This window comes from Mytilus galloprovincialis, chromosome 5, assembly GCF_965363235.1.
Source record: "Mytilus galloprovincialis chromosome 5, xbMytGall1.hap1.1, whole genome shotgun sequence".
Lineage (NCBI taxonomy): Eukaryota > Metazoa > Mollusca > Bivalvia > Mytilida > Mytilidae > Mytilus > Mytilus galloprovincialis.
The window spans coordinates 24,690-40,791 of record NC_134842.1 but is presented as its reverse complement, the minus strand read 5'-3'; the positions used below and the strand labels follow the sequence as shown (position 1 = coordinate 40,791).

The following is a 16,102-nucleotide window of genomic DNA, read 5'->3' as shown; positions in this document are numbered from 1 at the left end:
ATTAAAGTGTACTGTCTCTATTTCGTCTGAACTGCAAATTCTAACTTTTTTTACCTAGATTAAATTAATTCTTGAATTTCACAGCAATACAACAAAAAATAAAATGACCTGGGATTCAGTAACCTTAATATACATTTAAGATAGCTATATAGTTTGATGAAAATCCAAGTTGTTTTGAAAAAGATATTAACAAAATTAAAGTGTAATGTCTCTATTTCCGTCGGAACTGCAATTTCTAACTTTTTAACCTATTATGCTTCCTCCCGCTATTTGTTACTTTGATTAAGATTAAAAGCATACATATTAGGTTTACCAGACACTGTGAGAAGGTAATGCAAACCCAGAATTAGTTAAATTCAGTATTTTGAAAGCCTTACTTTATCTCTACGAATAAGGATAAGTAGTCTTGGGGGTATCCGATTTTTTTTTTTTTTATAAAGAATTTTCATGAACGTCTCAAAGGTCAGGGTTTCTGATGGGTTGGGGTCAGGGGGTCAGGTTATGGTTTTTGGTACTTTTCAAGTCGGAAAGTGAGGTCGTACACCTCAGTGTTACTCATAAGTTTTAGTTCTCTAGATCATATTTTTTTCTGTTTTTAAGAACAGTTAATTTTAAGAAAATATCTCTGTGCAAATGAATTTAACACATGATTGAATAGTGAAGTCACTTTTTAAACACTGTACTTTTGGGGAAATGTCACGTATGTGTGGAATTGACAAATGGCACTTCAGTTGTCAAATATTCGCTCAAGTTCACTTCTTCTTACCCTGACCCTGACTTAGTTCAGGAGTTTCCTCATGTATAATTATATATAAATTCACTCTTCAGAGATGCTTTCAATGCCAATTATAGGTATTTTAATTAAGAAAATAATTATATACTGATTTCTTCTGTTTGCATTTAGTTTAAGCCAATGTTATATGCAATAGGATATGTACGGCATTTAATCATTATAAAAATATGTAAAATTACTACACAAGAAACAACACAGAGAGACAAAGAATACCATGAACTAGATTTTGAGGTGTTTTTTTATGATCTATTTTTCTGGAAACAGATGAGTTGTTCATGGAGAAATAAGAACAAAACAGTAATGGATCTTTTATTTGTGGTGTGATATTCACAATAAAATATACATGTATGTATGCAGTTAACAAATACAACAAAAGTAAACACTAAAACATACACTCTCATACAGTTAGCACTAAAAACCTTGCATTTCATTTCACAACAAACACTCATGCCTTATAAATAACACACACAAACTACTACACACTCACATAGCACAATATGTAGACTCAAAAAGCAAGCACTGAAAAAATAATATTTACATTTTTACATCGAACATTCTAACAACTATACACTGACAAAAACAAAGATTGTAATTTTTTCAAAGAGAATGTTTCATAAGGAAGTTACTTTTAAATGTAATGACATTATTGAAATTAAAAATTGATATGTTTATCTTGGTCTGCTATGTAATTATAACGGAAACTTCTCTTAAGCTCGAAAAAAAATGGTAGACTGTATTTGATGCATTGGTGGTTATTTTGACCTACTCTTTGGAAATATGGGGGTTTGAAAATAAAAATAATACTGAAAAAAAATATATCTGCAGTTAAAGTATATTTACATTTTTACATCAAACATTCTAACAAGTATACACTAACAAAAACAAAAGATTGAAATATTTTCAAAGAGAAAGTTTAATAAGAATGTTACTTTTAAATGTAAAGAAATTAAAGGTTCATATTTTAATCTCTGTTTGCTATGTAATTATAACGGAAAATTCTCTTAAGCTCGAAAAAAAGCTGGTAGACTGTATTTGATGCATTGGTGGTTACTATTTTGACCTACTCTTTGGAAATATGGGGGTTTGAAAATAAAAATAATACTGAAAAAAATATATCTACAGTTTTGTAAGGGCATTTTGGGGGTGTGATCGTCTACGCCAAATATTAAGGTGTATGGGGAACTTTGAAGATTTCCACTTGAACTACAAATCAAGTTAAAATTGGAATATTTTTGGCAAAAGATAGCAACAAATTATATACACAACTATCGGTTAAAACTGTATAAACATAAAGGTTAAGATTCAAAAAAACGAAATGGCTCCAATTCCAGTAAATCGAGATTATTGTCAATGACCATCATGTCTTCGAAGTCTATAACTTGAAGAACAGCTGGAGTTGGTGCTGGTGACAGTGCTACTGGTGGCAGTGCTGGTGACAGTGCTGGTGACAGTGCTGGTGACACTGCTGGTGACACTGCTGGTGACACTGCTGGAGTTGAAGGTGGTCCAGCCTGTATAAATATGAAAATGAAATATAAGTTGTTATCTTAAAAAATTTTGTATTGGTAATCAATTAATATATGAGCCAGTCCATGCGAAAAGGTACAAAAAGTCCTTTTGGTAAACTTTACAGGAAACGTTATCAAAGTTTGTTATTGTTTTTTTGAAAAAAGATTTTATTTGAAATTTTTTTTACATTAATGTAAACATTCATAAGATTGTCAATTCTATCCCGAATTTGTCAACCAAAACAGAAAAAGACGTAGAAATATCTGAATTTTTGGTATTTGAGCAAGTGTAAAATCATTTGTTCCCCGGACTAATGCTATACCGACCAGAAACTTAAAAATTTATGACACTACAGAGACAAAAGTCAATAATTTCTGTCAGTTCTACAGGTTTAAAAAAAGTAAGACAACATAAAAACATGAGGGAAATTACAAAAACTATGACATCTTGTGTTTTAGAAATTTGAAATTCAAGTTAAGTTAAGTTATTTAATAAAATATAAATCAACCTCAGTTGCACGGGGATTCGAACTGTTGCTCCGTTTGATTGCATTGGTATCCGCATCGTAAGCGAGAGCCTTATCCCCACTGCTACAGGGGTTAACATTATCAATTGGCAAATCAAGCAATTTCAACTGTACTTTGAAAATGATTGCAATATATGAAATAATTCACTAAAAATCTTGATAAAACTATGTACCTTTTCGTATGGACTGGCTCATATCTATTAGAATCTTACAAAAACAAATGTTCAACAACACGCCAGTACATACGATTTTGAAATGTTTAAAAAGTAAAAACACAAAAATACTGAACTCTGAGAAAAATTCAAAAAGGAAAGTCCCAAATCAAATGGCAAAATCAAAAGTTCAAACACATCAAACGAAAGGATAACAACTGTCATATTCCTGACTTAGTACAGGCATTTTCTGTAAAAGTAGTGCCATATTCTGTGTTACCTAAAGTAACCAGTTTTTGTTGGCTACTATATTGAACTGTATGTCATTGAGTGTACATATTATTACCTGATGGTACCTGGCAAGATGAATTTGTAAGTCTTCATTTCTACGGTAAACTGATTTGCATGTAGCACAAGGAAACTTGCCTACACCTTGGTATGTCTTTTGACTGTCTTTCTATAAAAAAAAAAACAATGGTGATGTCTACAGATCCCTACTTATTAACTTATGACTTATAGTATATCACATATTTTCGTTTCTGTACAATAAGGTAAAATCCTTAATAAGATATAAGTGTACTATTCTATGAACTGTTACATCTTTCAATAGTTAAGTATACATAAAGACAATAGTAAAAACAGAACTTGAATACCATTTAACTAAACATATGATGTATATTGTCCCTTTGAAACATGTAACATACATATGTTATCAGAGTTCTTTGATTTTTTAGTCCACAATAACTAATGTATATTATTTTCTGTAATAACCCTATAGACTTATATCCCTGACTGGTCACTGATGAGTCTTATGCGGTGGAAACGCGCATCTGGCGAATAAATTATAATCCTGGTACTTTTGATAACTATTGAACTTGAATAAACAGTTGATAAAGATAGGTGAAGATATCCCAGATGCAATCAGAACAATATCTCTCATTAACATTGTCGATAATAAAACCAGAAATCTCATTCTGCATTTGTATGAAACAATTATATGATGTAATTCCATTTCACTGTTACATTTGTATGAAACAAATTACAATTATATAAAATCGACTCATGTTTGATACTGCTTAAAGATTTTGTACCATATAATTACCTGATGAACAGTTTTCTCATGTTTCCGTAGAGCATCTTTTGATTTGAAGAATTTTGGGCATATTCCACAACTTATTTTGCTTTCTGTGTGGAAATATAACTTGTGTCTCCGAAGACCAGATCTGGATTTTAATACTTTTGCACAAATATCACAATTATAAGTCTGAAATATTAAAACAAAGCATTTAAAATATATATGATCACATTTTAGGGGACATTTATATATATAATATTTATATTAATTACGATAAAAAGTGACAATACTTTTTTTTTATTTTATTAATATTCATGAAATTGTTTCATATTTGGTTATTTTTTTTCACAGAAATGATTTTTAAAAATATTGGTAATAAACAGCTGAGCCATGAGCGCATGATACGCCTGTCGTCTTATGTGGAAATTATATGCAATAATCATCAATAGTTTCTGAGAAAGTTTTAAGCAATAACCATATATAGTTTTTGAGACACAGAGGGAAACCCCTCACCCTGTTTTTTTTTTTATAAAAAACTAAATATCACAAAAATAAAATTTTGAATCAAAACAAAAAGTATACAGATCTTTAGATTAATATAACCATGGAAGAAATATTTAAAAGAAATAACATCGACTTATTAGCATGCATAAATGGCCTGCAGAGCCCTGTACTAAAGTCATATGATTTTGATATTGATCTCAATAAAAGGTGACACTACTTCTTGTATTTTATTAATATTCTTGTACTGGTTTCTTATTCAGTTATTTCAAAACATGTTGTCTAAAATTGTTATGCTTAATTCTGTTAGAATGTTATACCACAGCATTATTATTCTGTTATTTTTGCCACTAAGGATGAAAAGTTTTACAAAAAAAGAAAGTTCTAGTAGTCTTAATTTACTCATATTCATGCTAAAGGCATTAAATAGTGACAGAATTTCTTTCGTTTCTATATAATCTTAAACTGGTCTGATAATTGATTACTTTTTAAACTTCAAATTGGTTTGTTAGACATTAATTAGAAGAAATTTAAGTTAAGAAATTTTTAAAAAATGTTGTCGCATAAAATAAAGATGCTTATATTTTCTATTTTATTAGAAAATAATACAAAGACATCAAAATTCTGTTCTTTTACCCAATACAGAGAAATAAATTTACTAAAACTGATAGATTTAGAAGAGTCAGGTGAGTAATATTAATATTGATCTCAATAAAAAGTGACACTACTTCTTGTATTTTATTAATATTCTTGTACTGGTTTCATATTCAGATATTTTAAAACATGCTGTCTCAAATTGTAATGTTCAATTCTGTTAGAATATTATACAACAGCATTATCATTCTGTTATTGAAGCACTAAGGAAGAAAATTAAAAAAAATGAAAGTTCTAGTAATCTAAAGTTACTTCTATTTATGCTAAAATCATTAAATAGTGACAAAATTTCTTTTGTTTCTATATATTCTTGAACTGGTCTAATAATTGATTACTTTTTAAACTTCAGATTTGTTTGTTAGACATTAATCGAAGAAATTTAAGTTAAGAAATAAAAAATTGATGTCGCATAAAATAAAGATGCTATTATTTTCTATTAAATTAGACAATTATACAACAACATTTAAATACTGTTCTTTTTACCAATATGGAGGAATGTTTTCACTAAATTGATAGCCTCAAAAGGAGTGAGGTGAGTAATATTGATATTGATCTCAATAAAAAGTGACACTACTTCTTGTATTTTATTAATATTCTTGTACTGGTTTCATATTCAGATATTTTAAAACATGCTGTCTCAAATTGTAATGTTCAATTCTGTTAGAATATTATACAACAGCATTATCATTCTGTTATTGAAGCACTAAGGAAGAAAATTTAAAAAAAATGAAAGTTCTAGTAATCTAAAGTTACTTCTATTTATGCTAAAATCATTAAATAGTGACAACATTTCTTTTGTTTCTATATATTCTTGAACTGGTCTAATAATTGATTACTTTTTAAACTTCAGATTGGTTTGTTAGACATTAATCGAAGAAATTTAAGTAAAGAAATAAAAAATTGATGTCGCATAAAATAAAGATGCTATTATTTTCTATTAAATTAGAAAATTATACAACAACATTTAAATACTGTTCTTTTTACCAATATGGAGGAATGTTTTCACTAAATTGATAGCCTCAAAAGAGTGAGGTGAGTAATATTGATATTGATCTCAATAAAAAGTGACACTACTTCTTGTATTCTATTAATATTCTTGTACTGGTGTCATATTCAGTTATCTCTAAACATGTTGTCTAAAATTGTTATGCTAAATTCTGTTAGAATATCATACAACGGCATTATCATTCTGTTATTTTTGGCACTTAAAGGATGAACAATTTTACAAAAAATTAAAGTTCTAGTAGTCTAAAGTTACTTATTTTTCTGCTAAAAGCATCAAATAGTGACACAATTTCTTTTGTTTCTATATATTCTTGAACTGGTCTAATAATTGATTACTTTTTAAACTTCAAATTGGTTTGTTAGACATTAATGAGAAGAAATTTAAGTTAAGAAATTTTAAAAAATGTTGTTGCATAAAATAAAGATGCTAATATTTTCAATATTATTAGAAAATAATACAACGACATTAAAACTCTGTTCTTTTAGCCAATACAGAGACATAAATTTACTAAAATTAATAGCTTTAGAAGAGTCAGGTGAGTAATATTTATATTGATCTCAATAAAAAGTGACACTACTTCTATAATTCTTTTAATATTCTTGTACTGGTTTTATATTGAGTTATTTCAAAACATGTTGTCTAAAATTGTTATTCTTAATTCTGTAAGAATATTATACAATGGCATTATCATTCTGTTATTTTTGGCACTAAGGATGAATTTTTTTTACAAGCAATTGAAGTTCTAGTAGTCTAAAGTTACTTATATTTATGATAAAAGCATCAAATAGTGACAAAATGTCTTTTGTTTCTATATATTCTTGAACTGTTCTGATAATTGATTACTTTTTAAACTTCAAATTGGTTTGTTAGACATTAATGAGAAGAAATTTAAGTTAAGAAATTTTAAAAAATGTTGTTGCATAAAATAAAGATGCTAATATTTTCAATATTATTAGAAAATAATACAACGACATTAAAACTCTGTTCTTTTAGCCAATACAGAGACATAAATTTACTAAAATTAATAGCTTTAGAAGAGTCAGGTGAGTAATATTTATATTGATCTCAATAAAAACTGACACTACTTTTATAATTCTTTTAATATTCTTGTACTGGTTTTATATTGAGTTATTTCAAAACATGTTGTCTAAAATTGTTATTCTTAATTCTGTAAGAATATTATACAATGGCATTAGCATTCTGTTATTTTTGGCACTAAGGATGAATTTTTTTTACAAGCAATTGAAGTTCTAGTAGTCTAAAGTTACTGATATTTCTGCTAAAAGCATCAAATAGTGACAAAATTTCTTTTGTTTCTATATATTCTTGAACTGTTCTGATAATTGATTACTTTTCAAACTACAGATTGGTTTGTTACATGGTCTTATCTGGGCCTTTTATATCTTGACTATGCAGGATGGGCTTTGCTCATTGTTGAAGGCTGTACGGTGACTAATAGTTGTTAATGGTAGTGTCATTTTGGTCTCTTGCAGACAGTTGTCTCATTGGCAATCATACCACATCTTTTTGATATATATGGTTACACATTAATGAAAAGAAATTCAAACAAATGATGTTGCATAAATTAAAAAAGCTAATATTTTCTATTTTATTAAAAAATCATATAAAGACATTTAAATTCTGTTCTTTTTGGCCAATACGGATGAATAATTTTATTAAACTGATAGCTTTAAAAGAGTCAGGTGAGTAATATCTATATCGATCTAAATAAAAAGTGAACTATTTCTTTTCTTTTATTATTCTTGTATTTGTTTCATATTTCAACATTTCAAAAAATGTTGTCTCATTATATCAAATTGTAATATTTAATTCTGTTATAATATTATACAATAGTTATCAAAAGTACCAGGATTACAATTTTATACGCCAGACGCGCGCGTTTCATCTGCATAAGACTCATCAGTGACGCTCATATCAAAATAATATACAACACATTATCATTCTGTTGTTTTTGGTACTAAGGATGATTGGTTTATTAGACATTAATAAGAAGAAATTTAAGTTAAGAAATTAAAACAAAATGATGTTGCATAAAACAAAGATGCTTATTTTTTCTATTCTATTAGAAAATTGTACAACGACATTAAAATTTTGTTCTTTTTGCCAAGACAAAAGAATAATTATTCTAAATTGTTAGCTTTAGAAGAGTGAGGTGAGTGATATTTATATCAATCTCAATTAAAAATGACACTACCTATTTTATTTTATTAATATGCTTGTACTGGTTTCATATTTTATGTATTTACTTATTTCAAAATATGCTGTTTCAAATTGTGATGTTTAATTATGTTAGAATTTTATACAATTGCATTACCATTGTGTCATTTTTGGCACTAAAGATAAAAAGTTTAACAAAAAATGAAAGTTTTAGTAGTTTTTACTTATATTTATGCTAAAGCATTAAAGAGTGATAAAATTTCTTTTGTTTCTATATAATCTTAAACTGGTTTTATACAAATGTATTATGTTAGAATGTTATACAACAGCATTATCATTCTGTTATTTTTGGCACTAAGGATGAAAAGTTTTACAAAAAATGAAAGTTTTAGTAGTCTTAATTTACTTATATTTATGCTAAAGGCATTAAAGAGCGATAAATAGTGATAAATTTCTTTTGTTTCTATATAATCTTAAACTTGTCTGATAATTGATTACTTTTTTTAAAATGACACAAATATTAACAACTATAGGTCACTGTATGGCCTTCAACAATGAGCAAAGCCCATACCGCATAGTCAGCTATGAAAGGCCCCGATAAGAGAATGTTAAACAATTCAAACCAGAAAACTAACAGCCTTATTTAAGTAAAAAAAATGATCAAAAACAAATATGTAACACATAAACAAACGACAACCACTGAATTACAGGCTCCTAAGGGACGACATCAAAAGATCGATGTAGGATAAAAAACTTAAATCAAATAGTTTGGGGGTGGGAGGGTCAACATTGATGCAAGTTTTGTTAATCTGAAATCGATTTTACATATATCCCTATTGGTCAATCAATTTTTTCCAAATTAAGTTAAGAGGGGGGTGTGGGGGTCAGTGAAAAAACTATGTGAATTAAGTTTTTTATCCTTCATTGAACTTTTGATGTCGTCCCTAACTTGGGACAGGCACATAAATAAATAATGTGGTGGGGTAAAACATGTTACTGGAATCCAAACTCTCCCCAAACATCATTATCATTCTGTTATTGAAGCACTAAGGAAGAAAATTAAAAAAAATGAAAGTTCTAGTAATCTAAAATTACTTCTATTTATACTAAAATCATTTAATAGTGACAAAATTTCTTTTGATTCTATATATTCTTGAACTGGTCTAATAATTGATTACTTTTTAAACTTCAGATTGGTTTGTTTGACATAAATGGAAGACATTGAAGTTAATAAATTAAAAATATTATTTTGCATAAAATAAAGATGCTATTATTTTCTATTTAATTAGAAAATTATACAACAACATTTAAATTCTGTTCTTTTTACCAATATGTAGGAATGATTTTAATAAATTGATAACCTCAGAAGAGTGAGGGGAGTAAAATTGATATTGATCTCAATAAAAAATGACACTACTTCTTGTATTTTATTTATATTCTTGTACTGGTTTCATATTTAGTTATTTCAAAACATGTTGTCTCATTATAGAAAATTGTAATGATTAATTCTGTTAGAATATTATACAACAGCATTATCGTTCTGTTATTTTTGGTACTAAGGATGAAAAGTTTTACAAAAAATGAAAGTTTTAGTAGTTTTAACTTACTTATATTTATGCTAAAGGCATTAAAGGGTGATAAAATTTCTTTTGTTTCTACATAATCTTAAACTGGTTTTATTACAAATGTATTATGTTAGAATATTATACAACAGCATTATCATTCTGTTATTTTTGGCACTAAGGATGAAAAGTTTTACAAAAAATGAAAGTTTTAGTAGTCTTAATTTACTTATATTTATGCTAAAGGCATTAAAGAGCGATAAATAGTGATAAATTTATTTTGTTTCTATGTAATCTTAAACTGGTCTGATAATTGATTACTTTTTTTAAACTTCAACTTGGTTTGTTAGACATTAATGAGTAAAAATTTAAATTAAGAAATTTAGAAAATGTTGCTGCATAAAATAAAGATCTATTTTATTAGAAAATTATACAACGACATTAAAATTCTGTTCTTTGTGGAAATACAGAGGAATGAATTTACTAAATTGATTGCTTTAGAAGAGTCAGGTGTGTAATATTTATAACAATCTCAATAGAATGTGACACTACTTTTATTTTTTTAATTAATATTCTTGCACTGATTTCATGTTTCATGCATTTACTTATTTCAAAACATGCTGTTTCAAATTGTAATGTTTAATTATGTTAGAATATTATACCATGGCATTACCATTGTGTCATTTTTGGCACTAAGGATGAAAAGTTTTACAAAAAAAGAAAGTTCTTGTAGTCTTAATTTTCTTATATTTATGCAAAAGGCATTAAATAGTGACAAAATTTCTATTATTTCTATATAATCTTAAACTGGTCTGATAATTGATTACTTTTTAACTTCAAATTGGTTTGTTAGAAATTAATGAGAAGAAATTTAAGTTAAGAAATTTAAAAAAATGTTGTCGCATAAAATAAAAAGCTTATATTTTCTATTTTTTTAGAAAATAATACAACGACATTAAAATTCTGTTCTTTTACCCAATACAGAGAAATAAATTTACTGAAATTGACAGCTTTAGAAGAGTCAGGTGAGTAATATTAATATTGATCTTAATAAAAATAAACTCATCATAGATACCAGGACTAAAATTTGTATATCCGCCAGACGCGTGTTTCGTCTACAAAAGACTCATCAGTGACGCTCGAATAAAAAGTGACACTACTTCTTGTATTTTATTAATATTCTTGTACTGGTTTCATATTTAGTTATTGCAAAACATGTTGTCTCTTTATAGAAAATTGTAATGTTTAATTCTGTTAGAATACTATACAACGGCATTATCATTCTGTTATTTTTGGTACTAAGGATGAAAAGTTTTACAAAAAATGAAAGTTTTAGTAGTCTTAACTTACTTATATTTATGCTAAAGGCGTTAAAGAGTGATAAAATTTCTTTTGTTTCTATATAATCTTAAACTGGTCTGATAATTGATTACTTTTTATCTTCAAATTGGTTTGTTAGAAATTAATGAGCAGAAAGTTAAGTTAAGTGTCGCATAAAATAAAAAGCTCATATTTTCTATTTTATTAGAAAATAATACAATGACATTAAAATTCTGTTCTTTAACCCAATACAGAGAAATAAATTTACTAAAATTGACAGCTTTAGAAGAGTCAGGTGAGTAATATAAATATTGATCTCAATAAAAAGTGACACTACTTCTTGTATTTTATTAATATTCTTGTACTGGTTTCATATTTAGTTATTGCAAAACATGTTGTCTAAAATTGTTATGCTTAATTCTGTTAGAATATTATACAACAGCATTATCATTCTGTTATTTTTGGTACTAAGGATGAAAAGTTTTACAAAAAATGAAAGTTTTAGTAGTCTTAATTTACTTATATTTATGCTAAAGGCATTAAAGAGCGATAAATAGTGATACATTTCTTTTGTTTCTATATAATCTTAAACTTGTCTGATAATTGATTACTTTTTTTTAAATGACACAAATATTAACAACTATAGGTCACTGTATGGCCTTCAACAATGAGCAAAGCCCATACCGCATAGTCAGCTATAAAAGGCCCCGATAAGAGAATGTTAAACAATTCAAACCAGAAAATTAACAGCCTTATTTAAGTAAAAAAAAATGATCGAAAACAAATATGTAACACATAAACAGACGACAACCACTGAATTACAGGCTCCTAACTTGGGACAGGCACATATATAAATAATGTGGTTGGGCAAAACATGTTAGTGGGATCCAAACTCTCCCCAAACATCATTATCATTCTGTTATTGAAGCACTAAGGGAGAAAATTTAAAAAAATGAAAGTTCTAGTAATCTAAAATTACTTCTAGTTATACTAAAATCATGTAATAGTGACAAAATTTCTTTTGATTCTATATATTCTTGAACTGGTCTAATAATTGATTACTTTTTAAACTTCAGATTGGTTTGTTTGACATAAATGGAAGAAATTTAAGTTAAGAAATTAAAAATATTATGTCGCATAAAATAAAGATGCTATTATTTTCTATTTAATTAGAAAATTACACAACAACATTTAAATTCTGTTCTTTTTACCAATATGTAGGAATGATTTTAATAAATTGATAACCTCAGAAGAGTGAGGGGAGTAAAATTGATATTGATCTCAATAAAAAATGACACTACTTCTTGTATTTTATTAATATTCTTGTACTGGTTTCATATTTAGTTATTTCAAAACATGTTGTCTCTTTATAGAAAATTGTAATGATTAATTCTGTTAGAATATTATACAACGGCATTATCATTCTGTTATTTTTGGTTCTAAGGATGAAAAGTTTTACAAAAAATGAAAGTTTTAGTAGTTTTAACTTACTTATATTTATGCTAAAGGCATTAAAGGGTGATAAAATTTCTTTTGTTTCTATATAATCTTAAACTGGTTTTATTACAAATGTATTATGCTAGAATATTATACAACAGCATTATCATTCTGTTATTTTTGGCACTAAGGATGAAAAGTTTCACAAAAAATGAAAGTTTTAGTAGTCTTAATTTACTTATATTTATGCTAAAGGCATTAAAAAGCGATAAATAGTGATAAATTTCTTTTGTTTCTATGTAATCTTAAACTGGTCTGATAATTGATTACTTTTTTTAAACTTCAACTTGGTTCTTTAGACATTAATGAGTAAAAATTTAAATTAAGAAATTTAGAAAATGTTGCTGCATAAAATAAAGATCTATTTTATTAGAAAATTATACAACGACATTAAAATTCTGTTCTTTGTGGAAATACAGAAGAATGAATTTACTAAATTGATGGCTTTAGAAGAGTCAGGTGTGTAATATAAATTTATAACAATCTCAATAGAATGTGACACTACTTTTTTATTTTTTATTTTCTTAGCTTTGTACTGGCTGCATATTTAATTATTTTTTCTTTCATAGAATGAATATTTGAACATATGTTGAACAATGGTAAATAAATTTAATTGCAAAATTGCAAAATTTATTTTAACAGGCAATAAGTTAGTCAGATAAATGAAGGATTTTTAGTTCTTAATATCAAAACATGTTGTTTCATTTAAAGAAAAATAGAAATATTTGTATGTTGTTATTTTTTAAATATCATAAAACAGCATTTAAAATTCTATTCCTTGTGTCCTTAAGGATGAATAGTTTTACAAAAATTGAGAGTTCTAACAGTCTTACATTACAAATATTAATGCTGATAGCCTTAAAAAATGACAATATATATTTTTCTATATGTAATCTTGAACTGGTCTCTTCACTTATGTTAGAATATGATAAAACAGCATCTAAATTATGTTCTTTTTGTGCGTAAGGCTGAAAAGTTTTTTTGCACAGCAATAAACTACTGTTGCCCTAATTTTAAACATCAAGAGATGCTTAAGTTTACGGTTACTAGTATTTATGTTGACAGTGCAATAAAGTGAAAATATATTTTTTTTCATTTACATTTTTATACTGGCCAGATTTGAGTACTGGCCCGAGAACACAATTGTTTTGTAGTGCATTTCTTTTAGACAAAAAATTCAAATTAAAAAAATCGCACCTGCTCTTTCTCAAAAATATTTTTACAATGTAGTGTACTACCAGTGAGACAAATAATATCAAAATTATAGAAACTTCTACTTGCTTTAACTCAAAATAAAGACAATTCTGTGTTAAGGGGGTGAAAAATTCAGTTTGACAGCTTCAAACGTGATAAATTTGACCTTTTAGAACTGGACCCATTCACTACTTAACATAAAGTTTCAGCACCCAAATTTTTTTGACATGTAATTTCATTCCCCTACTTAAATATTTCAAGCATTTAATATAAATAAATAAATTGGAAAAGTGTCTTAAATAAAACATGCAAGTTATACACTGTTTACACTAGGGACTATATTCGTAGACAACAAAAACCAAAGGACGATAACTATGTCCTTGGACCTACTGTGTATACTTCAGTTTTAATTTATAACATATACAATGAAGATTTTAAGTTTCATGCAAAAAAATAAGAAGTTGTCTTAAAAAAAAATATCAATATTTTTTTTTTTTTATAAGAATCTGAGATATTCCTTTATGTTTAGAATAAAGCGATTGATGTGAGGGCAAAGCTCTGAGACACCGGTATAAGTCTACCGATTGCTTGAAAGCAATCGTATCCCAAAAATTAAAAAAATTTTATTCTGCAAATAAATTTGTGATAAATTTAAAGATATAGGTGGTACTTTAAAAAATTGAAATTTTCGGGGTTGATTTTGTATTTCCTTGGTATATTTTAACAATATTTTGTAACTCTTGATTTGTAGGTTTACTTACTATTTTAATAGCTTACTATCATAATCTCTATTTTGTTCGAACTGCAAATTCTAGCTTTTTTGACCTAGAGTCATTTAATTTTAAAATTTTACAGCAATACAACAAAAAACTAAATGACATGGGATTCAGTAAGCTTAATATATATCTAAGATACCTACATAGTTTGATGAAAATCCAAGTTGATTTGAAAAAGTTATTAAAAAAATTAAAGTGTACTATCTCTATTTTGTCCGAATTGTAAATCCTAGCTTTTTTATACCAAGATAACTTTAAATTCTTAAATTTTTCAGCAATACAACAAATAACTAATTGACATGGGATTCAGTAAGCTTAATATATATGTAAGATAGCTGCATAGTTTGATGAACATCCAAGTTGATTTGAAAAAGTAATTAAAAAAATTAAAGTGTACTATCTCTATTTTGTTCGAACTGCAAATTCTAGCTTTTTTGACCTAGAGTAATTTAATTTTTTAATTTTTCAGCAATACAACAAAAAACTAAATGACATGGGATTCAGTAAGCTTAATATATATCTAAGATACCTACATAGTTTGATGAAAATCCAAGTTGATTTGAAAAAGTTATTAAAAAAATTAAAGTGTACTATCTCTATTTTGTCCGAATTGTAAATCCTAGCTTTTTTATACCAAGATAACTTTAAATTCTTAAATTTTTCAGCAATACAACAAAAAACTAAATGACATGGGATTCAGTAAGCTTAATATATATCTAAGATACCTACATAGTTTGATGAAAATTCAAGTTGATTTGAAAAAGTAATTAAAAAAATGAAAGTGTACTATCTCTATTTTGTCCGAATTGCAAATCCTAGCTTTTTTATACCAAGATAAAATCAATTCTTAAATTTTACAGCAATACAACAAATAACTAATTGACATGGGATTCAGTAAGCTTAATATATATGTAAGATAGCTGCATACTTTGAAGAACATCCAAGTTGATTTGAAAAAGTTATTAAAAAAATTAAAGTGTACTATCTCTATTTAGTTCGAACTGCAAATTCTAGCTTTTTTGACCTAGATTAATTTATTTTTTAAATTTTACAGCAATACAACAAAAAACTCAATGACATGGGATTCAGTAAGCTTAATATATATCTAAGATACCTACATAGTTTGATGAAAATCCAAGTTGATTTGAAAAAGTTATTAAAAAAATTAAAGTGTAATATCTCTATTTTGTCCGAATTGCAAATTCTAGCTTTTTTGACCTAGATTAATTTAATTTTTAAATTTTTCATTTTCAGCAATACAACAAAAAACTAAATGACATGGGATTCCGTAAGCTTTATATATATCTAAGATACCTACATAGTTTGATGAAAATCCAAGTTGATTTGAAAAAGTTATTA

At 26.9% G+C, this 16,102-nt stretch overlaps 1 long non-coding RNA gene across 1 annotated transcript in view; it reads right to left on the bottom strand.

The window, feature by feature from the left end:
* Positions 1 to 2,151: 2,151 nt before the first annotated feature.
* Positions 2,152 to 16,102, bottom strand: part of LOC143074918 (uncharacterized) — a 34,123-nt gene continuing 20,172 nt past the window's right edge. Inside the window, exons 3-5 of the long non-coding RNA XR_012978165.1 lie at positions 4,083 to 4,244; positions 3,327 to 3,437; positions 2,152 to 2,304 (exon numbers count right to left, since the gene is read on the bottom strand). This is a non-coding gene — a long non-coding RNA (uncharacterized LOC143074918). The remainder of the gene's footprint in view (positions 2,305 to 3,326; positions 3,438 to 4,082; positions 4,245 to 16,102) is intronic.